Source organism: Rhinatrema bivittatum, chromosome 2 (assembly GCF_901001135.1).
Source record: "Rhinatrema bivittatum chromosome 2, aRhiBiv1.1, whole genome shotgun sequence".
Taxonomy (NCBI): domain Eukaryota; kingdom Metazoa; phylum Chordata; class Amphibia; order Gymnophiona; family Rhinatrematidae; genus Rhinatrema; species Rhinatrema bivittatum.
The window spans coordinates 358,140,690-358,153,185 of record NC_042616.1 but is presented as its reverse complement, the minus strand read 5'-3'; the positions used below and the strand labels follow the sequence as shown (position 1 = coordinate 358,153,185).

General features: G+C 37.3%; 1 protein-coding gene across 1 annotated transcript in view; it reads left to right on the top strand.

Moving 5' to 3' along the window:
- Positions 1-12,496, top strand: part of TERT (telomerase reverse transcriptase) — a 273,000-nt gene that overhangs the window by 12,908 nt on the left and 247,596 nt on the right. The window lies entirely within an intron of this gene.

The window sequence follows — 12,496 nt, the reverse complement described above, 5'->3', positions numbered from 1 at the left end:
CAGGCCGAGTTTTGCCCCGCATGGGGCTGCCTCAGGGGCTAAAATAATAAATACAACATATAAATAAACTTACATACATCGATATTTAAAACATAAAGCTTAATTAAAACAAAATAACATATAAAGGTACCACAGAATAGAAAAAAATGAAATAAATATCACTTGATCAGAGAGAAAACTGAAAACATAATCCTAAAAATTAATAAAATTATAATATAGCAGCAGTATTTATACCTGTGTGGAGATGTTCTCTTTTTCTGTATCACAAAAGTGCTCTTATAAAAGTTTCAATTATCTAATAGTCTGTAAATGGATAGACAAAATAAAATTACTTATAAATTTGAATGTATAATCAAATGATGAATAAATCAAAAACTGTATCATAAAATAAGAACTAAATGCAAATAAATACCGGTATATGGTTAATAACTATAATCCTAAATTATATAATTTAACTAACAATTGTTCTTAAACTCTAATCTCCGAAACACACGCTCCTATTTGAGTTAGTGTTAACTCCCCTAAGCATATTTAATATAAATTCTTGTTAAAAATTAAATACCCAAACTCAAATTAAATTACAGGCACTGGCTAAACAATAAAAATGAACCTGACAAAAAACTCTTAAACTTGTTTCACTCATTAAATATCAAACTTTGAATCGCTTAAAACAAAGCGTTAAAAGTACGTCAATATTGAAATAAACTACCATAGATACTAAAAAAACTCTCTCTCAGGGGGTCATTTTCCAAGGAGTTACCGTGGGTGATAATTCCGCAAATCACGCTAACAGCCGTTAATGTGATTTGCGAATGCAAATTTTTTAATTTTTTATTCAGGGGGCGGAGTTGGGGCGGAGCAAATGTAAAGTAGGGAGGATTTATTGTGTACCGCGAAACAGCCGCAGTGTTAGCGTGGCTCCTAACGCGGCCAATAACTACACCTCTTTCATTTGCGTTACGTTGTGCACTAGAGGCCGGTAAAGGTTTATCGCGGTTCATGATGTTTCCGGACAGGCCTGTTTCAGAGAGCGAGAGAGAGAGCGCGAGCCTTGCTATAGTGCCTCCTCCATAGACAGGTATTTGTATCCCTATGGGAGGCCCACCTAGTAACTCGAGGTGAGGGTTAAGTATTAGGGTAGGGGGTTAGGGGCCACTTTGACATTCAACGTGAAATGTACGAACAGAACAGTGGTCTCTTGTGAAGATTTGATGGCCTTCGGAGTGAGGAAACTCACTCCAAGATGAGATTTGGGCAGTGTTCTTTCCACCTAGCTTGTTGTTGCCCAGATAGAGTGCCAATTTTATCCGATTGTAACTGTATCAAAAACATCGTATCTCGGCAGAGACTAAAAACTTTAGGGCTTCTAAGTGATCGACTTGTAATTCTGTTACCAGATAGGAAAAAATCAATCTACATATAGATTGCTCACTCAATTGCTAATACGAATACACGCGGTCTCCACTCGTCTACATAAAGAACTTTAAAATACTGTAGAGACTACGGAGCTATTCAAGTGATCTGAAAACGCGCCAAAGGCTTGTCAATCAAGAATGAAGGAGTGTCTTAGAAAACAACACGTATGTGAACAAACCTAAAGTACCAAAGTGCGATAACGAAATGTGCTAGATTAATGAAACAAAACCATAAATTAACTTTATAATTTTATAGTGACAGACACACACGAGTATAAATGATTTAATCTACTGTAAAACATAATCAATTGTGCTTGTTTTTACACTCTAGAATAGCCCTTTAAACAGCCATGATGACCGCCGCTCCAAACTTGCACTGCACAACTAACACTGAGACCGAAAATATAAACAACTATTGCTGTAACATACGAATGCCCATTATCTGACTTAACATATATCTTACTTACATACCTTATGAACATTCATACCTGCCGGTTATATGTGGAAAAATATGAAAATGGAATAAAATGTAATGCTAATGCAGTATTCTATTTTTAATATTTAATTATGAAAAATCAGCTACTGCTGAGCAAAAAATTGCTGCCTTAAAATAGAAATAAAAATAAAGAACTCTCAGCGATTCTGCTGCATTGTATATCTGATGTCTTTAACCTTATATTAATAGGCCAAAAAATATATCATATCTCGGCAGGAACTAAAGTCTTAGGACTGCTAAGAAATCGACTTGTGGGTCTATTTTGAAAATTAACTCAATAAACAAGTTTATTACTTACTCCAGTACTTGTGCAGAAGCGTGTCGTCTCTGCTCGTCTACATAAAGAACTTAAAACGCTGAGGAGACAACTTAGCTTTTTAAATAAGCTGAAAAACGCGCCAGAAGGCTTGTCAATCAAATAAGGGGGAGTGACTAAAAAAGAACCCGTATGTGTAAACACTCAGAGTTGCGACTTGAAATACAAAATGTGTTCCAATATATTTATAAAAAAATAAATAAACGAAATAACCATGAAAAATGCTTTAAATTAATTATAAAATATTTGCTTTCAAAATTATATTTTATGAAAAGGGCAAGCGAATGGTAATGGGCACACACAAGTATCGATGATCTAGTCACCTATAAAACGTAATGGTTTGTGCATGATTATATACTTAAAAAACATTTTGAACAGCCTGTATCAACTTACACTGCAAAAACATCCACACAGATATAACAGCTGTTATTAAAATCTTTCTGTATAAACCTATCTAGCCAATTAAGAGAGAGAGACTATAACAAGACTACTATATACAGTATGATTACTGCATTGTCAGTAAATTTTTAAATCAAATAAAATATTGAAAAAAACTATTAGTTTAAAACAGTGCCTATATTAATTAAAAAATTGTCCTAAGAAACATCAAAATACATAATAATATAAGGCTTGATAAAAATCATAAAAATTATTAAATAAGCAATAAATATAATGAAACAAATACCTTAATAGGAGCACATATAAATACATAAAAATGTAAACAATTGTAAAATATGACATTAACAAACAGCATACTTAAAACTAGAAAAATCTATAAGTACGCCGGAAATGAAACAAATACTAATAATGAAACATAATGAACCAAATACCTTAACCGGAGCACATGTAAATACGTAAATTGTAAACAATTATAAAGTGTGACAATATAAAACAGCATACTTTAAAACAAGAGAAATCTATAAATACTCAAAAATATAAAATCACATTGTTAACAATAAAAACTGATAAACCACAAAATGCTTGTACAGGCACAGAAAAATAAAAACAGAATAATTAAAATTAATACGATCATAAAAAACCAGACTATTTGATAATTGAAACTTTTATAAGAGTACTTTTGTGATACAGAAAAAGAGAACATCTCCACACAGGTATAAATACTGCTGCTATATTATAATTTTATTAATTTTTAGGATTATGTTTTCAGCTTTCTCTCTGATAAAGTGATATTTATTTCATTTTTTTCTATTCTTTGGTACCTTTATATGTTGTTTTGTTTTAATTAAGCTTTATGTTTTAAATATCGATGTATGTAAGTTTATTTATATGTTGTATTTATTATTTTAGCCCCTGAGGCAGCCCCATGCGGGGCGAAACTCGGCCTGAGTCGGGCACCTGTATGAATTTATGTCTCCTCTCAAATAAAGATACACTTGGACTTATTTCGGTGTCTAATCCACTTTGTTGCCCACACGGCATTCTTAGACAACCTACCCTCCTGCTTTATCAGTACCAAGGATCAGTCCAGACACCCTCCCTCAGAAAATTGGGGTTTGGGGTTTACTGCTCAACTTCCCTTCCGCCTGTGCTTACTCAGTTCAGCTGTTTAACCTCTATGTTAAAGGGCTGCGCTCCACAGTTCTTTTTGCAAGTTTGTTCGTTAACAGTTCTAGTTTTGATAACAGTTTGCGTGTGTTACGGCTGAGGGGGGATATGATAGAGATGTTTAAAATTATGAGAGGTCTAGAACGGGTTATTTACTCTTTCGGATAGTAGAAAGACTGGCGGCACTCCATGAAGTTAGCATGGGGCACATTTAAAACTAATTGGAGAAAGTTCTTTTTTACTCAACGCACAATTAAACTCTGGAATTTGTTGCCAGAGGATGTGGTTAGTGCAGTTAGTATAGTGGTGTTTAAAAAAGGATTGGATAAGTTCTTGGAAGAGAAGTCCATTACCTGCTATTAAGTTCACTTAGAGAATAGCCACTGCCATTAGCAAGCCATTAGTTTTTGGGTACTTGCCAGGTTCTTATAGCCTGGATTGGCCACTGTTGGAAACAGGATGCTGGGCTTGATGGACCCTTGGTCTGACCCAGTATGGCATGTTGTTATGTTATGTTATGTTCCAGTGTGTTTATTTAGCTTGATCCATCATCATCTTTATTTATCTTTGGCTTTGATATTCTCTATACTGAGATGCCACAGAGGGTGCACTGGCTTATAGGGCAGCACCCTCCGAAGTTTTGTTCTGACTCCATCTGCTGGACGGGGGACATAACCCACCATCTGGACTGATCCATGGTACTACAGGAACGAAAATTAGCAGGTAAGTAATTTTCTTTTTCTTTGTAGGGATCTGTAGCAGTCTAGCTAGTTCTGTTTTTCCCAGTAGGAGATGTTTTGATGTTTGGTTAACCAGTATAATAAAACACCCTCTTTAAAAAACACCAACTAACAAACTGTGTGAAGAATTTTAAAAAATTGTTATGTTTCCTTTTTTCATTCAGGCTGCTAGAGAACAGCAATATAAACACAAGATAAAACCATTCACTTAGACACACTCATTCCATCCAAACCAAAATAATTATAATAAACTTAATAAAAACATGATGAGCTAGGCCGGGACCACTTAAAACTCACCTATAACAATTCCTTTTCATAATTTGATGGCGTAACATTTATTTATTTATTTATTTATTTAATTTATTTAATAATTTTTCTTTACCGACGTTCGAAACAGACATCACATTGGTTTACAAAGTATCGTCAAATGCAATTAAAATGTTTGACTTCCAAAAAGCTAAGAAAAATAAATTACATAAGGTACTTAATAAAACATTTGAGATAAAAACACTAGCATATCAAAGCAATAAGAAGATACACATTTTTCTTAAAGTAAAACATCTAAGAGCACCTATTAAAACGAATTTAAGACTTGGGTATCTAAAGCTGTACTTAAAATAATAAGATTTCCGCTGGGGGCTTAAAGCTTATGGCTCTGGAAAAGCTTCTTTGAATAACCGGGTTTTAAGTCCTTTTTTGAATATTAGATCGAATCAAGTCCATATGAAAGGCTTTATTTGCAGCACAATAACTCCTATACAGAATTTTATACTGCATGTCTTATAACTTAATGTCAATGGATATATTAGGTAAATTATTAAATAAATGTCCCATAATCTCTATTGTAAGATTGGAACCTGTTTCTGTTCAATTTCGATACTAACTTATTACTATATTGGATGCTTTCTTTAATCTCATTGTATATTAATGTTAAATTTTTTTTTTTAATTCTTTATTTATCCTTTTTCAAAAATACAAACTTTATCAACATTTGCATACAGAAAAATCATGGATTGATCATATAAATTACTTAACCTTTAAATTATTCACTTATAAATTCATGTTATCTAATCCATACAACATATCAATCAAAATGGAAGAGTACTTGTTTATTGACAGTAATCATATGGGGAGTTTTATCTGAAAAATAAAAATATATTTACTCAAACACACATAGAACCTGTATTTAATCCCATTGTTTTAATTAGACACTGGAGATGAGGCTGGTAATTGATCCTGCGCAGGAAAATTTTTTAATTGATCAGGAATAAAAAAGATATATAGATCTTCTTGGTTTTTAATCATACATTTGCATGGAAAGCGTAAAATAAATGAAAATCTCTTTGAGATAACTTCTGGCGGTATGTCAAAAAAGCTTTACGCCTGTGTGGAAACAGCCAAATCAGGATAAATCTTAACTGCACTTTCTAAGAATTTAACGGGGTATTTGTTAAAATATTTTTTCATAATTGAGTTAATTTCTTCTATCGAAGAAAACGTAACCAACAAACTCTCCCATTCTGTAATTTGTGCTGAAGAATCTTCTAAAAAATTTGTTAGATTCCCTTGAAACATTTCTGTTCTGTTTTCCATATGTCTTGGTTTAGGTAGGAAATAACAACTTTGTACTGTAGGTGAATCTTTGAGAGCATAACCAAGTGCTTCCACCAGAAATTTTTTTACTGTAATTAATGGAACTTCCCCTACGATCCTTGGGAAGTTTAGAAACCTTAAATTACAGCGCTTGGAATTGTTCTCCAATGATTCCATTCGCCTTGTTAAAATCTCTCTATCCTTAACCACAGACATGTTAAATTCTTGAATCTTTCTCTGATTTTCTTCTAAGATTTTAATTCTTTCAGCCGATTCCTTAATCTGTTTCTGTGTATGCAAGTAATCTTGTTGATTTCCAATACTTAAAGAATCTACTTTCTCTTCTAAACCTTTTATATTTGTAAGCATACCTGCCATTATCTCCCATAAAGTGTCTAATGTTACCACCGCCGGTCGTACCAGTGTTCTAGATGGTATAGTATCAGCTGTATCAGTATCGAGCAAGCTATTCCCACCTTCTTTTCCCTCTAAGGGCAGCATTTTGGTATTTGAGGTGTCATCCCCTCCTGATCCTAACTTGCGGGTTAACATCAATCATGATCCAAATGAGGGAAATATTTTATCAGAAGACAACTCCTCTAAATACTCCTCACTGGTTCTCTGAGCTGGCGGAAGTCCTAAATTAGGACTTAAAGAGGCCTCTTCTGCTAGGCTAGGCTGTTCTCCCTGACTGACTAGCACATCAGAGTCATTGTTACCTCTATCCTTTAATACAGGAGAAGCCAAAAAATGGGTTATTTCTTGTTGAATAGGTGAAGGCAAGGGGAGGGATGGGAAAATTCTCACCTTCTCCTTCCTCTTGGGAAGCATATTTATTTAAGAACCAAAAAAAGACAAACAACTAATTACCCATTCACAATAATATCCCACTTTGGACCCTTCTATGTTACTAATTAGCCACTAAACAAGAAGATGACATTGGAGAGATGAGACAACATTAAACTCAGAGAAACTATATTGGGGAGGGTCAATGAATGTAAAAAATTATTCTTACTTAAAGTCCAGGCGATTGAGGCGAAGCCCGGCAAAGCCCCTTACGCTCGCGCGGCTTAAGCGGCATGCTGGCGGCTGCTGCGCGCCGCGGCCTCACAGTTCTTATAGGCCACTTCCGGGTTTCGCCTCGGGTCCGCCCTCTGACGTCACTCTCCCCGGTAGCAGGAGTTCTCCGTCGGGGCAAGTAGCGAACTCACCCCTGGACTCAAACAGCTGCAGAAACAGGTAAATAGATGTTCTCAGTTCTCCACTCTCAAAATTGAGGTTCGGGCTCACAGTTCTTATAGGCCACTTCCGGGTTCCGCCTCGGGTCCGCCCTCTGACGTCACTCTCCCTGGCAGCCGGAGTTCTCCGTCGGGGCAAGTAGCGAACTCACCCCTGGACTCAAACAGCTGCAGAAACGGGTAAATAGATGTTCTTAGTTCTCCACTCTCCATTAGTGTTAAATTTTATTGCTTGTAGATCCAGTAATACTCAGCTGCATTAAAGAATTAAGCTGAATGGACTTGAACATTACTGTATAAAACCATTAAGATAATGTGAAGCCTGCAGATATTGATACAATTGTAAAGGAAAATTAAAATCAAGTTTAATTATTCAAAAGAATAGTGTATTGAGAATACAAAACAGTCTTTATTTAATAAGTAGACTAATCCTTAAAAACCTTATGTAAACCAGGAAGGCAATTTCTATTCCCTACTAAAGCCAAATAACTAGAAACTATCTAAGAAGAGCCCCACCAATAGCAAAGATATTTCTAAGCCTTCTTAACTGCATTCATTAAGGGATAACATGTCAGATGCTGAGGTACTTTGGCATCTTGCAAATGAACTCCCCATGGCAAAAGCGGACAATTCAGAGTCCACCAGTCCAGGAATACACAGCTGAAAACTCACTACAACCTATTTCCATCCAAACCATATCTGAGAAGTTGCATTGTAAAACTTTATCAGAATACTGGACCAGCGTTTTCCAACAGGTGTGCTGCGGTACACTAATGTACCGTAGCTGTGCTCTGATGTACCGTGAAAATCTTCTTTGTTTCTCCTACACAGCTGGCCTGCAGAATATGCTCCCACCAGCAGGGGGAGTCAGAGCAGTACTTGCTGCTGCTTTCCCCTCTGCTGGCTCTTGTCTAAAGTTGTTACAGAGGGAAACAGGAGAAAGAAGCATTGCAGGTAAGTGTTGCTGGAAGAGGCAGCCAAATTTGCTAGGAAGCTGGTATTGGGGGAGAGGGAAGGGAAGGTGATGGAGTAGGGGGGTGGAGAGAGAAAAGTGAAAGTGATGATGCCAAGGAGGAAGAGGGTTGGAAAAGGGAAGGTGATGGAAGGGGGGAGTGGAATGAGAGGGTACAAGAAAGAAGGTGATAGAGATAATGTCAGGAGGTAGAAGGATAGAGTGGGGAAGGTGATGCAAGTAGGGAGAGAGAAGAGAAGGTGATGATGAAAAAGGAGGAGGAGGTGATAATACCAGAGGGTGAGGGGAGAGAAAAGGGAAGAGAATGTGATGATTCAGGAGATAGAAGGGAGAGTAAAGGGAAGAAAAAGTGATGCTGGGGTAGAAGGGAGAGAAAAAGGAAAAAGGTGATGATGCTGGGGGGGGGGGGGGGGGGTAGAGAGGGAAGAGAAGGTGATGATGCTGGGGGATAGGTGTAAGGGGACCGGAAAGAAGGTGATGATAACCAGGGGTGGTGGGGGGGAGAGGGAAGCGGAGTTGATGCTAAGGATGATGGAGAGAAGGTAAGGATTGCAGTGGAATGGAGAGGGAAGAGAGGAGAAACAATGGTGAGGGGTTGGAGATGGGGGGAGAGAGGGAAGGTGGAAGAGAAAAGGTGATGATGGGAGAGTGAAGGGAAGATGATGCTAGGGGTTGGGGAGGAGAAGAAAGAAAAGAGAATGATGATGATGATGCCAGGGAAATGGGGGATTGGGAAAGTGATAGTGTGCCATGATGAAGTGAGCCCAGTGCCAGGTGTGTCACAACACAAGAAAGGTTGGACACCACTGTGTTAGACCTCCTACAGACCTGTCATGCATTAATATCTGATAACTAATACATTGAGCTTTAGCTGTCCACAAAAATCCTGAGACCAGAGACTTAGTCTAAGCACATTCTTGCGTTTAAAGCAGCAGGGCCACATTTGCAACCTATATAACAACTTGGGCAAGAGTATTTTAAATATAATATAGATACAAAATAGTATGAGTACAATACAAAAATAGATATAAAAGAGCACTGGCCTAAAATTGAAAACTAATAATTATAAATTAACAATATAGATAGTTCTAAGTGAAATATAAAATAAGAGTAAAATGACAGTGCTGGATAAAATCATCGATCTTGTTTGATGAGTAAAGAAAGATTAAATCATAGAAATAAAAATTGTTGTATCCTTATTGGCCTTCGTAAATAACCATCTTTTTACCTCTTTTCTAAAATTTTTTTTTGTGCATTTGTTATTAACTATGTTTATTCATGTAACAATGCAATAGGTAACATCTTTGTTAGTAAACATTAAACCTGTAACTTCCATTTTTACTCTTTTTCATACTCATACTCCTCCCCCCCTCCCCCCCAATTCTGATACATTTCAATTGAGTGTTCTGCATATAATAAAGGGTACACCCATGGGTATAACAAAGGGTATAGCTACAAGTATATCAAAGATTACGTCAGGCGCTTACATTCACGCATAACTTTAAGTCCATTGAGGAATTGAAGCCCTGGTTAATTACTGGCGGGAAACTGGAGAAATGCAGTTAGTTAATCTAATCAATCCATATTTCTCTCATATAAGCTAGCCTTTTGGGAGAAATATTCTTAGCAGTAAGATATTCCATTGTGAGCAATTTTTGGATCTGTTGTTTCCAGGCTTTAAAAGTGCCGGTGAAGTTGAGGTCCATTGAGAGAGTATAACCGATTTAGCCGTGAGGGTAAATTTTTCTAGAAGTAATAGGCGAGGAGCAGGGTGATCAGCCAGCGTTGGGTTATAAACACCAAATAGCCAGATATGAGGGGCTAGTGGAATTGCGTGTTTCCATAGAGTAAATAGTAGGTCTCTTAATTCTGCCCACAAGGATTGTAGGTCCGCATAGTTCCAAAAACAATGCATATAGTCTGCCTCCTGATGTGTACAGCGGAGGCATTTGGGAGTAGGTGTGATTCACATCTGGAAGGCCTTTTGCGGAGAGTAAAAAGCTTGGTGAAGAAATTTAAATTGTTTATCTTGGAGATTCACGTTCTCTGAAATTGTAGTAATTCTGTAAAAACTCATTTTGAAGTCTGGAATAGTAAGTGTCAAAGCTTATTCAGTGTTCCCTTTTTGTACCAGTAGCTTGAATAGACTGTAGTGCTTTGTAGAATTGAGCACATTTCTGCCTCTTACCATCCTGTGCCCTGAAGAAGGTCGTGCAATGGCTGAAATTTAAATAGTGATGGGTTGTTTTTCAGCAATTCAAATGTAAAGTATCTCAATTGTAGGTATCCATAAAAATCTTTGGAGGGCAGTGAGAATGTGTTTTGTAGGTCCTGGAAGCTTTTCACATATCCGGACTCATCCTTAGGTACAAGTATCTGGTGGAGCCTTGTTAAACCCTTCCTTTGCCATTGAGTAAAGATGCCTTGTTCCATTCCTGGGGGAAAAAGTGGATTTCCTTGTATTGTCAGGAGTGCTGTAGAAGTATATGGTAGTAGTAACATGTCAAAGGTGGTTTTCCAAGCTTTCCGTAAGGGCCTTAAAATTAGGCTTGTCCGAAGGTGTAAAGGCAGATTTAAAACCAATGGTAGAAAGTACTTTTTCACTAGGTATGAAATCAAGCTGTAGAATCTGTTGCCAGAGGATGTGGTCAAGGTGATTAACATAGCAAGGTATAAAAGGTTTGGACAGGTTCATAGAGCAGTGATTTTCACTATTTTTTAAGTGGGGGCCACTTTGGATCCAATGGGACTGGCGAAGAGTCTGATTTGGTAGGAGGGGAACCCCTCACAACCTCCCATTGGCCATCACCACCACCTCTGTCCTTCTTTCCTTTCTGCTTTTCAGCCCATGTGGGTGTGTTTGTGGAAAGCTTTTGCTGCTACTGCTGCCATACTTTACCTATTTCTACTCTCCCTTCCTTTGCCTCCTCTCAAATTACAGTGGCCCTGGCTTCCTTTGTCAATAGTTAAGATACAACAGCTATGAATTAGAAACTACTCTCAGTAGTCTGACCAGAAAATGGGTGTCCCTCAAGGGTCAGCATTATCATTATTACTCTTTAACATCCTATTTGGTCCTTGTATGTAAAATCTTGTTGCGTCTCTGTGATGGATATAAAATATATGCTGATATAAAGTTTTTTTTGTTTTTCATCCAATCTGCTTGGTGTGCCACAGTTGAACTCGTGCAAACTTCTTATCTACCATTAGAAAATGGTTGCACCATAATAAGTTGGCCCTTAGTATGTCAAAAACTGATTTCCTCTTGGTTCAAAGGCAGGTCCTGCATCCATTCCCATACTGTTCACATTCGCCCCAGTCTTAAAACCTTGGGTGCCTGGATCGACACGAACCTTTACTTGCATACCTCTGCATTGACTGTAATAAGAACCGGTTTTTACAAATTACATATTTTGTGGCCTGAAAAATTTACTTGAAAAATCTGGTTTTTGCATAGTGATGCAAGTGTCAATCTTACCACTGGTCAATTATTACAATACCCTCTTCATCAGCCTTCCTGCTTCTACTTTACAACTGCTACAACTACTTTTGAATTTGATTGCACTTCTCAAATCTTGTATGAGCTGTAGGGAACATATCTCCCTAGCTCTTATTGATTTTCACTGGTTAGCAATCTTATAACAATTGAATACAAAACAAGCACATTGGTTTTCAAATTCAATTATGATTCAACTTTCTGGTCCAATGCTCTCCTGAGGATCTCTGATTCTACTTGAGATCCTCTGGTGAATAAAATGGAAAATGTCATAAAGCCTCTTTTTCGCTCCATGGTGAAGACCGCACCTTGGACACTGTGTACAGTTCTGGTCACCGCATCTCAAAAAAGATATAGTTGCACTGGAGAAGGAACAGAAGGGTGACCAAAATGATGTCTCCTTTTGGGCTAGCTGCCTCTGCCACAGACCTCACCAGGCTGACTCTGCCTTCATTTGTAGCACCTGCTAGTGGTGCAGTTCTGCTGAGTCATTATGACTCAGATTCTGTACTCTGATTCCAAGAGAATTTAGAGCCAGGGTGTCTGGGAAATGTAGTCCAGTTGAGAATCCATCTTGATATGTGTATACATTCTTAAAGAGAAAAAAATACTGCTTCATAGTTGTGTGCACCACTTCTAAAGCTGTCTCTTGTGCAGAGACTT